Raw genomic sequence first — 15,056 nt, forward strand, 5'->3', positions numbered from 1 at the left:
CTGCTCCAAGCAGAGATCCTTTGCTAACAATTTCTCCTGTACCTTGACACTATTGATGCAACTCACAGGCTGATCCCTGATAAGGAAGTTGGTCAGGGGACCAAACTCCCAGACATGGCTCAGTGTTCGCAATACTGCAATATATCTTTCAACGGGCACCAACGGTTCCTGGTGCCTCTGAAAGAACTTGTGCGTTCAAAAGTTACATTTTTCCTGGGTTCATAGTGTTCATGGAGTTTCCTCACAGCTACAGCAAAATCATCCAATGCTCTCAGTCCAATGCCTGCAAGCCGAGGCAGGCCATCAAAAACCCTGCGTCTTTCAGTTCCTAAATTATGGAGCAATAGAGCTTGCTTCCTTGAGAGTGCAAACTTGTCCCACACACCCATTGCAAGCATATACAAATCGAACATATTCTTCCATCTCTCCCACCTGATTAGGAGAGTGCCGGGCTCAGCCAGGAAGAGGGAAGGAGAAGGATTTTCTGCAGCCGCCAATGTTCCACAGGAGGGCAATTGGACGCTAACACAACTATAGATAATGACTTATAGAGTTCACAGGATTTGCTGACAGTGTTCAATTTCTGCGGGGACAAATCAGCAAAATTGAGGCAACAGTTATTAAGGATCCTCTTTACAGCATGTGCTGGCTTGAGCAAAGGCTGCTATCTTGACCGGTGCACACAAAAGCATCCAAAACAAACCCACCTTACAGCACCCGCTTCCCTGGGTAATGCTGCCTTACTTGCGTGTGCCAGCTGAACTCAACTACCAGTTCTGAAAGGCTGCCTGGGACACGCTCCTCTGGCTAATACGGCAACGTGCCACGTTGCTAAGGAGAGTCAGAGAGGACACACAATGCGGTGGGGGTGGCCTTTTCTGTAATCCGTAGCGCAAACTCACACGGATCAATCTGCAGAATTGGCAATGCCTCCCCCTGCAGCTTCGGAAACTTCCAGGATGTGCCGGCAATGCGCCGATCCTTCAGCACACTATCGAGAAGCCCGGGCAATGTGCAGTTTCCCCGTCACAGCTCCCCTCAGCACAACAGCAATTGTTGGGGCTTCACAGCTGCTGCCAACTTCAGGGAGGGGGGACCTCCACAGGTCCCTTGATCCGCCGCCTCCAATGACCACGAGCCTGTCCCCATTGAAAAGAAGGGCCGGAAATGGAAGCAGGTAGTGTTCTTTATAAGTAGGACCTGCGGAGCACAGCTTCCTGCTGTACAGTCTCCAAATACATTTCACCAACTCCAAAGTAAACAATTCCAAACTGTAAGCACATAACATTCTAAATGACATTGCCTAGAAAGAACGTGGTTACGTAACAGAACTCAGAGAACCTTCAACTGTAGACTGTCGCCATAGGGGTTGATAGACTATTTGTAATAGAAAAGGACCCCCCACACACTGCCCATGGTGAGGGCAGCACTGCCCTACAGCAATAGAGCCACAATTCAATGTTACTTGTCAAACAACTTCTTAGAAATGTTTTTATTTTAATGTGAACTCCAATGGCAATGCATTCCGGACCACTAGGGTCCTTCTTCAGGGAAATATCTGCCAAAGTAACATACAAGAGTAGTGAAAGGAAAAGATACAGAGTATAATGGATTAGTACATATTGCATGCCCACCATATTGTATAGCAAAGTAAACAAAAAGTAAACAAAAGAAAGAAAAACGAAGTGAAAAATCAAACATGATGAATAAATGTACGGTTAACAGAATTTTGTCAAACTACTCATAATACCCATTCTCCTTATTATGCTGCAGAATACAGCAGAGTTGCATGAAAAATGTGGTCCAGCTGTCACAGTCACTGATATAGCAGTCATCTCTGCGCCTGAACACAATGCGCTGCATGATTTTTATAATGTTTTAAACTAGTCATCTCTGCTAGTAACTGAAGTCACCAAATTCGAATTACTATTCGCATTCAATGTGTAATGCCTTTTTATTTTCATGTTTGCACAGACCACACACCACAGCGCTTCGAAGCCCTAACAATGGCAGTGGGTGCTATAAAAATAACAAATAATATATCTCACAGCTGACTATGCTTAGGAAAGTGTGCTGCATTATTTCTGCCTTGTGCTCCGTTATGTTCCCAGATAGGCATTACTAAAGTACTTTGCATTGCTGCATATTGTTCCCTCTTGTTTGACATGTAGTTAAGGAAACCAGACTGAACATATTACCTCCACCACTTTATAGTCCAAAATCCAGACATTCTTGGAGTAAAGCATGCTGCGGTGTACTCTCGTTTCATGCTTTCAAGTTCCCATAAGTAAGGGATAAACCATGAGGGCTTGTCCATGATGGGCATGGTCTGGTCATTACAACTTAAAAGTCCACAATGGCGGGTGCTCCTGCACCATGCCGTTAAGAATACAGAGAACCGAGAAAAAAATGGCTGCCTATACTCCAATGAAAACGGGTCCACACTTTGGTCGCCCTCTCTTTTACTGTGACAAGCACCTTCAGCAGGGACATCAAAAAGGCTGAATCGTAAGGCTAAGGCGAAGTAAAAATGACGCACTAATGACTAATTGCAAGATAATAGTGATGGGCACCAGTAGCAACTCTACAACAAGAAGATGCTAAACACTGATTCACTGAACTGGACTCTTTACCAACCAGCCAATTGGCAATTTGACAGAGTATAGAAAATGGACACAATCACAATATTGGATTTGTAAAAACAGAATGCCTTCAGCTTCCACTCAGCAAGCAGAGTGACCTGGAATGTGGCCTGAAGGTTCAAAGGAGCAGCACCATCGAAGAGAAAGGAGTAGTTTCTTACCTGTAACTCAATTTCTCCAGCGTTGCTATCATTCATATATTCACAGCATGTGAATCCATGAAAGATCCAATGCTGGAGAAGTGCGGTATCCTGGCCCTACCTTCCTCCCTCATTGTGCACATGCTACATGCCATACAATATATATAAAAGTAGCCGCGGCACTTTGGACTGTTAAAGGCCCGCCCAGGAAACAAAACTAATGACGTTGCTAAATCAACACCAATGCTGCAAAACAGTGTAGCTAAAAGAGGTTGCACGATTGGCCAAAAATAATCATGGCGCTAAACAACCATCTATGAGCTGAAACTATGCACCTTCGTTAACTATGCACAAAACATATTGTGGCATTAAATCGCTCTCTATGAGACAAAGTTAATTGTGGATCTAGAGCACCATCTCTGAGCCAAAAAATGTTGTTGCTCAAAACACCACCTATAACCTATGAGCCAAAGCTAATTGTGGAGTTAAAGCATCATCTATGAATCAGGACTGATTGTGGCCCTGAAGCACAATCTATGAGACAAAGCACATTGTGGTGTTAAAACGCAATACAGGAGCCAAAACTAATTGTGACACTAAAGCATCATATGCCAGTCAGAGCTAATTATGGTGCTTAAGCATCATGTATGAGCCAAAGCGAACTCTAGTGCTCAAGAGCCATCAATAAGTCAAAAATAATTGTGATCCCAAACCATCACCTATGGACTAAAATGTATTGTAGCACTAAAGTGACTCCTATGAGAAATATTTGTAGAACTAAAGCACCACCTAAGATCCAAAATAAACTTTCACTAAAGAACAATGACTCCCAAAAATGTATTTCTGCCTTCACCATGCCATCCTTCTCTCACCTTCCATACAAATATTTCTGCTCAACTAGGTGGCACGATGGAACCACCTATGTGCCAAAACTATCATGATAAAGAGAAGGCTTTCACCGCAGAACAGACTTTTCTCTTAAACCATATCAGACGTCATGAGTTGTGGGACTCTCAATTACTTCTCAAACATTGCATCAGGATTCTCAGTCATAATGTAGGATTCTCAGCTCTAAAGTAGGAACTGCCACGTCTGTAATTTACAAACTCTAACCAGTAACCTTGGTGGATTGTGTGATGTACATTGTGATGGTTGCAGGGTTCAGAGTAGCTGCACGGTGTGAGGATGCAAATAAATTGAAATACTTTTAAAGTAGCCAGAAGTACAGAACCACTTGTATCCTCAAGGACATGGTCAACAAGTCACTAATACTGCAATAGCTACTACAGTAAGTACAGGATTCCGCTGTTTATTTCTGAAAACTCAACCATGGCATGCTCCAGCATAAGGCATAAACAAAAAGTCTAATCCAAACTATAACATTGGATCTGACCCCTCTCCCCGTCCTATTCCGCTGTCAAATATATTTTTGTAAACTTTTGAACATATGTCAATGAATATGATAAACATGCTGTAATGGGTAACCTACAAAGATATGGGGATGAAGTATATATGTCCTATTTTTTTGAAAAAGACTTAGCACAAAGCCGAAACACGTGTCAACAGTATCTAAGGGCAATCACACAAATTTATACAATTTGCAAATACAAGATTGTCGTAAGAGTGCGGATGAGAAAAGACCACTCTTGAAACAGGTTAGGTTGAAACTAGTATGATTTATTAAGCTTGGTGTCAATAAACTGTCTCTTGTAATAGTTAGGGCAGTTGGCTCTCTCTCTCCCTCTTCCTCTCTCTCTTGACAGTCCTTGAAAGGTGGGGTTACGATTTATGGAATGTGTGTCCTCGTGAGCTGTTGCAGCAGCTTGTAGTTCAGGGCCTCAACCCCGGAAACGACTTCTTTATCTAGAAACTGGACATCACCCCATTCAAAGAGTGGACGTGGTGATAACTGACTGGGTCACATTTCTTAGAAGTAAAGATGTATTGCTCTTTTAAAAGTCTATGGCCCTTATTGTCCCCAGTAGGCCTCTTCTCATAGTTCACCCTTTTAAATGTCTTCTCCTCAGTGTACACAACAGGTCTCTCCTCACCGTTCACTTTGGCCCTTTATGAGCGAGTTGCGTTTAGCTTTCTATTCCCCTTTTGAAACACAGAGGAATCCTTCCCCTCCTCACCTCGTCAGGCCGTCTGCCTCCGCTGGAAACGGCTGCTGGGAACGAGTCTCCTCCTCGTTTTTCTCCACTTCGGCGTCTCTGCGAGACCGACTGTCTCCGGAGACCTTCGTCCCTTCACTTCCCTGGGCACACCGTCAGCTGTTCTCTGACGGATCAGCTCACAGCGTGTTTGGGAGCCGCGCCGCATCAGTTCCCTCACTGCGAAGCTCTGCCCCTCCGACGGTGGGGGCCGGAGCGCAGGAGCGAACACCGCTCAGCTGTTGGGTTGTGCGGCCAGGACGCACAGCTGACTGTCAGTTTCGGCTTCGTGCTTCGGATTCCAACAAAGGCGCTCTGCATCGGGTAACTCGGGAACTTAACTTGTAAACGTTTAACGTTATCCAAACGTGCTCAACAGGAGCATTTAACTTTAGGAAAACAGTCTCTTTTCCTAATATGCCCACTCACACGAGGCCGCTTCTTCGTGCGAGTCTCCTTCCTCCTCACCACTTTCAGCTACCTGCCGGCCCAAAGCGAAATACAAAACAACAATCAAAAGAAAACCAGAATTGTTCAAGGAAAGTTCCTCTTTTTCCAATCTTTCATTTCTCATTGGACTAGAGCCCTGACTTTCCATGGAAGACCCTCCCATCACGACATCATGCCTTGCTGACATCACAATCCACTCAGCCTTCCTGGATGACTGACTGCACCATCACTTAATTGGCTCTGATTAATGCTCTGATCTGCACCTTTCCTTCTTGATTTGTCACAATTGTGTAAAGACTAACCCAACTGTGGCGCAATTCTTTGGTGTGAAAAAGTATCGATCCAAACTATAACATGTCTTTGGTCATGAACGCATATTTTCTCTGATATGTAGAATTGTCCCTCTCGGGTCTGAGTAACTTGCATAGCTTGGAGCGTATGCAGCTTCCTTAATGCACGATGCAATTACTTGCAAGTTGTTAGGCTGCTGCTCTTCTTTATTTTTACTGGGCACGGCCATCTGATAAAAGAGCATGCAGGCTTCCACACTATGGGCCTCATTACAACCCTGGCGTTAACCATGGCGTTAACCATGGCGCTATTAGCGCTATGGTTGACACCGGTATTTTACCAACTCCGCCATGGTGAATGGTGGAATTACCGCCCCATTCCAAGGTTGGCGGGGCGGTAATTCCTCATTCACCATTGGCCCTTCCCCATTCCCATTTTTGCCCCAGAGGGCTCAATGGGAATGGGGAAGGCGGTAATTACGGTACCGCAAATTGAGGTACCGTAATTACCTCGAAAGTCCCTTTGCGGGTTCCTTCCTTAACGGCTGGTAAAACCAGCCATTAAGGTCGTGACCCGCAAATGGACCTCGTAATTAGGCGCTAAGGGTTTAACGGCGCCGACACCTTTTACAGCGCCGTTAACCCCTTACCGCCTGGGTCGTAATGAGACCCTACATGCGTAATCTTACCAAATTTAAGTTAATGCAACAAGTTAAGGTATCCAAAATGTGGAGTATTTGAAAACGTGTAAGAGAAAATGTGGGTTAGGTTTAGTTAGCAAAACATTTGTTGACATTTGCACCGAACCTCGCTGGAAACGCATAAGAAAGCAACAGACAGGAATAATAAAACTTAATGATATATAAAACACAGGAGAGTTATACAGTCCTGGAAAGGCGAGGTATCTTCACAGGATAGGGCCCTTGCATGAAGAGCCATGTTTTGGGGCCTTTGCGGCAGGACCATAGGAGGATTCAGATCTTAGGGAAAGCGGAAAAGCATTCCAGTGTTTTGTGTTCACGACTGGGAAGCTGTTGACCCCTGTTCTGTGAAGCTTGAATCTAGGGATGGATAGGAGGCGTGAATAGGCAGCCCTGGTAGGTCTATAGTGTTATCACGTCTGCATCATCAACTACGTTCAAGAACCATCTGTTCTGCTGTAGTCCCAGATTTTTCTGCCCGACAACATGCAATGGCAAGCCGTTATGTTGTTTTGATGTTTGATTGACCCATAATCACATTTGTTTCTTTAAAAAGGTATAAAGCGCACACCAGAAAATAAACTGTTGCAATGCGCTGGGAAGAACAAAATGGACGTTGTGTTTGTTAAGGATCTGTCTAAGGGATTCAACAAATAGGTTGAAGAGGAGTGGAGATAGAGAGGAACTTTGTGCAACGCCGTACTTGACCGGAGAGTGGTATCAGATTAAAAATGGGGCATGGAGACAAAGTGTGTCCTGTCAGTTAGGAAGGAGGTGCACCAGTCAAGGACAATGCCTGTGAGTTTCATCCTATGGTCTAGAATGCAGAGTAGAATGGAGGGGTCGATGGTGTTGAAGGCTGCAGAGAGGTCAAGGAGTACAAACAGTGCTGTGTGTCCTTTGTCAGTGATGTTGTAGAGGTCATCGAGGATGTGAAGTGTAGCAGTCTTGGTGCGTTGTCCAGGTCGAAAGCCAGATTGGAAGAGTGGAGTAGGTGGTTTGTGGTAATTTGTTGTTGTAGTTGGGTAGTGGCAAAGCGTTCCATGATTCTCGCAACGCATAACAGGATAGTCATGGAGCCGTAATTTTCAGAGTTTAGAGGTTGGGGGATGGTTTTGAGTGCAGAGTGAATAGTGCCATGTGAGAGACACGAGGTGATAATGTTGAGCCAGTGGGAAGCAAGGGTGGTGATGCAACTGGATGCAACTGGAGGGGCCATGCATCAGCTAGGAAGTGCAGAATTTCTTTTGGCAGTAAGGGTGATGAGGACATTTGCATCAATGGTTAGGAAGGAGTATGTTGGTATGTTTGGGATTAAGGGGTGGGAGAGCAGAGGGGAGGATTTGTTTGATGATGTGTATTTTGGAGTTGAAGTAGTCCATGAGGGAGATGCAAACTGCGGTGGATGGGGGTGTGGAAGCTGCAGATTGTGGTTTGGAGAGAGATTTGACAATGTTGAATAGTCTGTGTGTGTGAATGGTGGCAGATTGCAGTTGTTGGAGACAATGGGTGGCTTTGACACTCTGTATGGCTGTTTTGTATTTGAATGATATTCTGGTGGTGGGGCATGGATTCTTTTGCCAGGCTCTTTCTAGGCATCTGGTTTCCTGTCTGATAGACAGAACCATGGTTGATGATGGTGGGGGCTGCAGGGTTGTTGTGTTTTATTTGTGGTGGGGGGCAATTTTGTTGGGTGAGTGTGTGGTGATGGTGTTGTAATTGTTAAGGATAATGGAGGGATGTTTATTTGGAGAGGTAGGAGGTGGTAAGAGTGGTGCTAAGCTTGTGTCTGTAATGTGTTTGATTTGTCTGAATGGGGGGCAAGAGGGATGTGTGGCAGGTTGGGGGATCCCGTTTGTATAGAGGGTGAAGGGGTTGCAAAGTGGTCTCGGTACTAAGTGAGTGCTGATGTGATAACACACTAAGACTCCTCACCTCAGTACCTTCTATTTGTACTGCTTTGGATAAGTATATAGGGTATGAGGGAAGGTTTTGGAGAGGAATGAGGTGAAGGAACGGTGAGGTAACTGGAGAAAGAAGGACTACGGTCATGCGCCTGGTGGGAATACGGTGTTCTCCCGATGTCGTCACTGGTCCCAAAGGGAGTTTCTCCTCCCATGAGATGCACCCGCTGAGTACCATTCCCAAGGGGACTATCAGGTAACAGCCTCAACACCCTGGCCTCATGCGAAGGTGCTTCCCCCTTCGGGAGCAGTGACGATACCATAGGATTCGTTACAGAGGTGAAACAGTGTTTCATAATTTTAATGCTTTTTAATAACTGTTACCAGTTGGTGAATTATTGCTGAACTAAGAGTAACTGTAGTACCACATAGAACTATATATATTGTGCTGACTATTTGAGTAGAATTTCATAGTACAAAGTGAGTTATTTATTTGTATACATCCACAAGAAAATCCAAATGGATGAGGCGAAGGACAATGGTAAACTGGCTATGCTCCTGCTGTTAGACCTATCGGCAGCATTTGATCTGGTCGATCACCAGATCCTCACTGATCACCTGTCCACAGCAGCTGCATTCTCTAGCAACGCCTCTACTTGGATTCAATCATTCCTGTCCAATCGTACCACCAGCGTCTTCACACCCTCTGCCAGAGCCGACCCAATTCCCATCTATTGCGGCGTGCCGCAAGGCTCTTGTGTCTCGCCGATGCTTTACAACATCTTCACGAAGCTCTTCTTTGACCAGCTTGACAACCTGGGTGTCAAATATACGAACTACGCTGATGACACCCAAGTTCTCATTAAGCTGTCAGGGTGCTATGAAGAGGATTTCAAACTAATCAATGACATATATTTGGAGATCCAGGCACGGAAGGCAGACCATAGCCTATAACGACGAGAAGACTGAACTCTTGATCGTCGGATCCCAAATACGGTTAAACAAATTAGACCCACTTTACAAATCCGTCAACATTGATGGAAATTTGATTAAAGTTGCCAAGGAAATCAAAACTCTGGGGTCTACATAGACTCCACCCTCTCACACAAGAAGCAAGTGAATGCAACCGCCTCCACTACTGCATACACCGACAAGCTGATTAACGCATGCAAATAATTACTGTCACCTAACAGCTGCATTACATTAGCGAGGGCCCTAGTACTGTCCAAGATCGACTATTGCAACACCCTCTATTTATGCACCTTTGAAGGGAACCTCAACAGACTCCATGTCTTACAAAATAACACCCTGTGATCTGCATTGAACATCCCCAGATCCAACCATATCACCAGCCACAGACAGGATGCCCATTCGCTCCCGGTACACAATAGAATATTCCTCCGTACACTAGTCATAACCCACAAATGTCTGACAAACTCTGCCCCTAAGTACCTATCAGAGAAATTCAACAAACACCAATCAGCCAGACCTACTAGAGCTCTGTACTCACACTGCCTTTCTATCCCGAGGTTCAATCTAAAAAGAGCTGGAGGAGCCAGCTTCCCGGTACTAGCCGCCAAACATTGGAATGCCCTCCCCCTCACCATCAGATCGGAACCTTCATTCTGGACCTTCAGAGCCAAAGTAAAGAGATTGCTCTTCGATAAGAAACACTAACAGTCAGCTAACTTGCTCATCAAAATACGTGCCTGCTTCATCCTTCTGTATGTCTATTTATAAAACTGGCAGCCTAGTACTGTCGCCTCAACTGTAACCCCCGGCGATTCGTCCTCTGGCATACTTGTATTCTTGTCTGCATTTTATCAACCTTTTGACCAACCTGTAACCACTGGTCGACTTGCACTTATTGTTTTTTGTAATTCCTGTATTAGCCTGTAACAATTGCCTAAGTTCTAGCACCCAGTTACCTCAGGGTTCGGTGCATCTTACAAATAAAACTAAACTAAACATAACTTTTATGTTAATTAAAAACAGTGTGTTGACATTCCTTTGTGGGAGCTTGGGGATTCACTGTACCCAAGAACCATCCTGCATCATCTCCCTTGAATCTCAGCCTTGGCTGCTCATCCAACATTACCAATTGAGAGCCTTGGTTGGGTGCCTCTGTGCCTCTCCCCCAACCATATATAGGGTAGTGGTACAGATAACCCCTCCAGTCTTTACAGGTGGCAATAAGTCCGAAAGTATAAAAACGATGCCAAAGTCAACCCAGACAAACCAGCTACTTGCTCCAGACATTTCATGAAATAAAGGTTTCAGACATTCCCAAATGTAATCACCAAGTCAAAGGGTATGCGCAGGGAGGGGTCACCCACATTAGCCGAGGCAAGATTATCATCCCAGACATCGCCCAAGGCAGACTTTGTACCATGTTTGAGCCTGAAATGTCACCAAAATTCCTCCAAAAGAGTATGAAGGTGCAGCTATTTTTTAACAAATTATTCAAGAACTTTGGGAATTCAATGTAAGCCAGGAATAGGACAGTATTCTGAAAAACCTTGTGGGCCAAGAGATGTGCTCTGTAATGGGTTAATGTGGCTGCCTATCACTCGTACCCTTTTTTTCTATTCATAGGTTTTGGTTTTACAGACTGGTGTAATAAGGCACTTACGTGTAATTCCTCCAACTGAAGGAAAACTGGACTGCAATTCCCACAATCAAATAGTTTGTAAAAGCAAATGCATGTACTGGAAACATTGCTAACCCAGTAAAATGGAGCCATAGAAACACCTTAAGATTGGGGCATCAACCCCTTCACAAATTTGGTCTCAATGCCTTTATATTTATAACAAGACAAGTGAGAAGCTATGGTTTAAAGATTTGAGAGCAGGCGGTGCTGTGGTGAAGAGACCAAGATGGCTGCCTCACATTAGAGCTCTGTGATCTGGGTTGCTTACTTACCTTCATATGCCTTGTTAGCGACTCCTAGTGTCTGCACATTGAGACTCCATGGTGTCGACAAGTGGTGTGCTCCCCATACCCTGTACATTACGGACGCCACAATCTTAAACTGAGTTGCTGGTGCTAGCTCGAGTGTGCTGCACAGAACAGACGAGTTGGTGACCCGCTGAGGCCGTACTGTAGGATCGCCACCGTTTGCAGTGAGCCGCGGCGCTCCAGGCATGTGGCGAGTTGGTGGTGTGCTTGACAGGGGGACTCCCCGAGCAGTATTTTAACTCCCTTTCTCAGTGTTGGTGAACGCAACGACATGTGGAAAGTCTGCTGCAATTGGCTGCCCTGACCCTCCTTCGGAATATTATCCTCAGTGATGTCCTAGCACCAGCTCGGACTACCATGAGCCTGTGGTACCGCTCATTCATTAATCAACGCACAAGCGTTCTGTGCCAAATGCTCCTGCCTGGGAATTTGCTGGACTAGGATCCCTTGGATGTTTCTGTGATCCTCTCCTGCTGTGCTGCTTGCATCCAACCCTAGTAGGACTATTCTGAAGCCCTTTTTACACCATGGATGGACTTTGGCCCTCCTTGTCCTTGGTGGGCACAGCGTCGTGAAGGATTACAAAAGGAGCAGCTAAAAAAACAGGGCTGTACAGAAAGTGTCACTAAAGCTAAGGCAAAAACAAGGGGGGGTTCTGGTTGAGACCCTAACCCAGGACATAGGCCGGTAGTAGAGAAACTCTCAGAAGCCCCTTGTTTGTGCACTAAAGCTAAGGCTCCTCAGGACAAAATGGCTGCGTCGACAAGCGTCACTCACTCTGCTCCCCCTGATGACAGATCAGAGATGCAAAAACGTGCAACATACATGCAGGATGGTTTCACTGTGATTAATACGAAATTGGATGATATATATATATATATATATATATATATATATATATATATATATATATATATATATATATATATATATAACTTCCCTCACGGCACAACTCAAGAAAGTGGACACAAGCCTCAGGTTAAAACATGAGTGGGGCTGGTGGAGGGTAATGTGACTGTGCCCCAAACTGCAGTATCCTTCCTCACGAAGCTGGAGCAATCCACCCTCAAGAAATGTGACGATCTTGAATCCAGATTGAGACATAATAATATTATCTTAATTGGGATTCCTGAGATACTCTCCAAGGGCACCAGAAACTTAGGTGGAGACAACCTTGCACAAAATCCTAGGTAACCCCATGTTGCCATCTACGTCGCGACAGAAATGTGAATATTAGCTTGTGTCGCATCTAGAAAGAAATGTGCATACATCTTGACAGAAATGTGAATATTAGCTTGCATCACATGTAGACAGAAATATGAATATCAGCCTGCGTCACATCTAGACTGGAATGTGAATATTAGCTTGCATCACACCTAGACAGAAATGTGAATATTAGCTCCCGTCACATCTAGACAGAAATGCAAACATTCGCTTGCGTCACATCTAGAGAGAAATGTGAACATTAGCTTGCGTCACATCTAGACAGAATTGTGCATACTAGCTTGCCTCACATCAGACAGAAATGTGAATACTGGCTTGTGTCACATCTACACAAAAAGGCGAATATCAGCCATTTGTCACATCTAGGTGAACTGCATTAGTCAGCCATTTGTCATCTTTGGGCAAACTGTGGTGCTTAGCCATCACCCGCATCTGGGTGAAATAATACTAACACTCAACCCTTCGCATACACCTCTCACATACTGCACTAAAGACAACCAGAACTCCTCAGTACAGCAAATCACACGTAAATTACAACACTGCAACAACAAGACATTGCACACATAACCTTGCACAACACCACACAACAGCCGCCTACGAATCTCGCACCAAGCACAGTGAACGGTCCATCCGAACTGAAGCTGCCAACAGCACATCACGGCTCCCTTGCTCTTTTCCCATTCGTCCCACTAACCATACCCTCTGCGCTCCTTATTTTTTCACAGAACGGCCAGAGCACGGATAGACCACGCAAGTGGCACCCGTGCGCAGTATAAAAACCTTTAACATGAACATTAGATGGGGCTCACAGATCCCTGGTGCCACTACCGAAACCAGGCACGGCCGTGCGACCAATCATTGCCCGGTGCCTAAACTATAGAGAGAGATACTATCCTGCGCACAGCCAGGGAGAAGGGTGAACTTAACCTGGGGATAAATAGGATACCTATTTATCCAGACTTTTCGGTGGCCATTCAACAAGGGCAGAAAATATTACTTGGCATCAAAAATGTTTGTGTGATGAGGGGGGTGAAATACTCCATGCTATATCATGCGAACTTGAGGTTTGAGTTCTGCGGCAATATGTATTTCTTCCCCATTCCGGAGGAAGCAATCTCATTTATAGAAGTCAACTTTATTGTCTCTAATCTGGATTGATGTAATTCCCCTGATTGGCTACTGTAAAGACTGGAGTGGGGTATCTATACTCCTGCTCTCTATATGGCAGAGTAGAGGCACAGAGCGCCCCAGCCAAGATTCTCTATAGGGTAGCGAAGGTCGAGCAATCAAGGCTAAAGCTCTCAGTAGATGATGCAGGCTGGTTCTTAAGTACAGTGTAGTCCCCAAGCACCCACAAAGGAATGTCCACACACTATTGTAGTGAAAACACAGTTATTTATATAAATAAGGTTCACGTTACGTACACAATTATAACAACACACTTCGTGCTCCGACAATTCTAGAACGGTAAATATATACAGTTTCTTTGTGGTACCACTATTACACCGATTCCATTAAAATACATCAACTGTAGACAGTTCAAATAGCATACAAATCAATATAGCAAAAAGTATCGACCATAGATTTAGGAGGAAAACAGGTTAATAGACAATTGGCAGAATGCTGTGTCCCGTTTACCTAGACACAGTTCTGTGCGAGGATTCCACCCCGCCTGGGCAACCTGTAAATAAAGATATAACACAAGCCCAGTCCATATATTGTCTATTAGCGTCTTATCTCCTTCTATAAAAGTTCTACCGCCCCAATGTACCTGGTTTAGCAGAGTTCGATGTTGGGTCGTCGACGGATCCTGCTTGAGTGACCCCGTTTAAGCCAGGAGTCACGGATCATCGAGATCCCACAAAGAAAAGGTGAACAACAGCGTCGGGGCAGCAGCTTCGGTCCTGGCGGTGCTCGTCGATGATCGATCGTGGACGTTCTGCGAAGATGAGGCGTGCGGTGCACCTTGACAGTGATAGTTCGTTGCCGCAAAGAGTTACTGAAGAACTTCGGGTGGCGGGAAACCCAACGGCGGATTCTCCTCGGCACATCAGTGGCCTTGACTTTCTCTGGCGGGACAAAGCGGTTGTCGTTGAGGATCGATGGGAGTCCTTCGTTCAAAGTGTTCTTAGGCAATGGAGCGTTGCAGCTCCGGTCGACGACGATCATCGTCGATGGTGATGGACTTCAAAGTCTGGGTGCTTTGCTTTGTGATTCCGCAGCAGTATCCATCTCCAGTTGGCAGCCTTTCGAGGACTGACGTCCAGGGTGCTTTGGCGCAGGTTAGCTGGTGCACGCTGGTCCCTCGTATCTCTGGGAGAGGTCTCCTGGCCAGGTCCTCTCTTGGATTAATTCCTTGAAGACACAGCAGCTTTCAGATTGGCGAAGGAAAGCAGCAGCAATTCTTATTCTTCCAGTGGACTTCCCTTGAATGCATGGTGTCTGTCTCTGAGGGTGCCGGGCCTGGTTTGGCTCCTTGGAGGCAGGCATCATGACACCATTCTCCTCCCTCCAGACACCCACAACAAGGAATGTGTATTGGGACAAGTACCCAGCCATTCAGCACTCCACACTGCATTCATACCAGTTTCGGG

The 15,056-nt window shown here is 45.3% G+C and overlaps 1 protein-coding gene across 2 annotated transcripts in view; it reads right to left on the reverse strand.

Moving 5' to 3' along the window:
• MON1A (MON1 homolog A, secretory trafficking associated) overlaps nt 1-15,056 on the reverse strand; it is a 322,574-nt gene that overhangs the window by 73,536 nt on the left and 233,982 nt on the right. The gene's annotated exons all lie outside the window — the stretch shown is intronic.

Source organism: Ambystoma mexicanum, chromosome 2p (genome assembly GCF_040938575.1).
Source record: "Ambystoma mexicanum isolate Mex_15411 chromosome 2p, UKY_AmexF1_1, whole genome shotgun sequence".
Classification (NCBI taxonomy): domain Eukaryota; kingdom Metazoa; phylum Chordata; class Amphibia; order Caudata; family Ambystomatidae; genus Ambystoma; species Ambystoma mexicanum.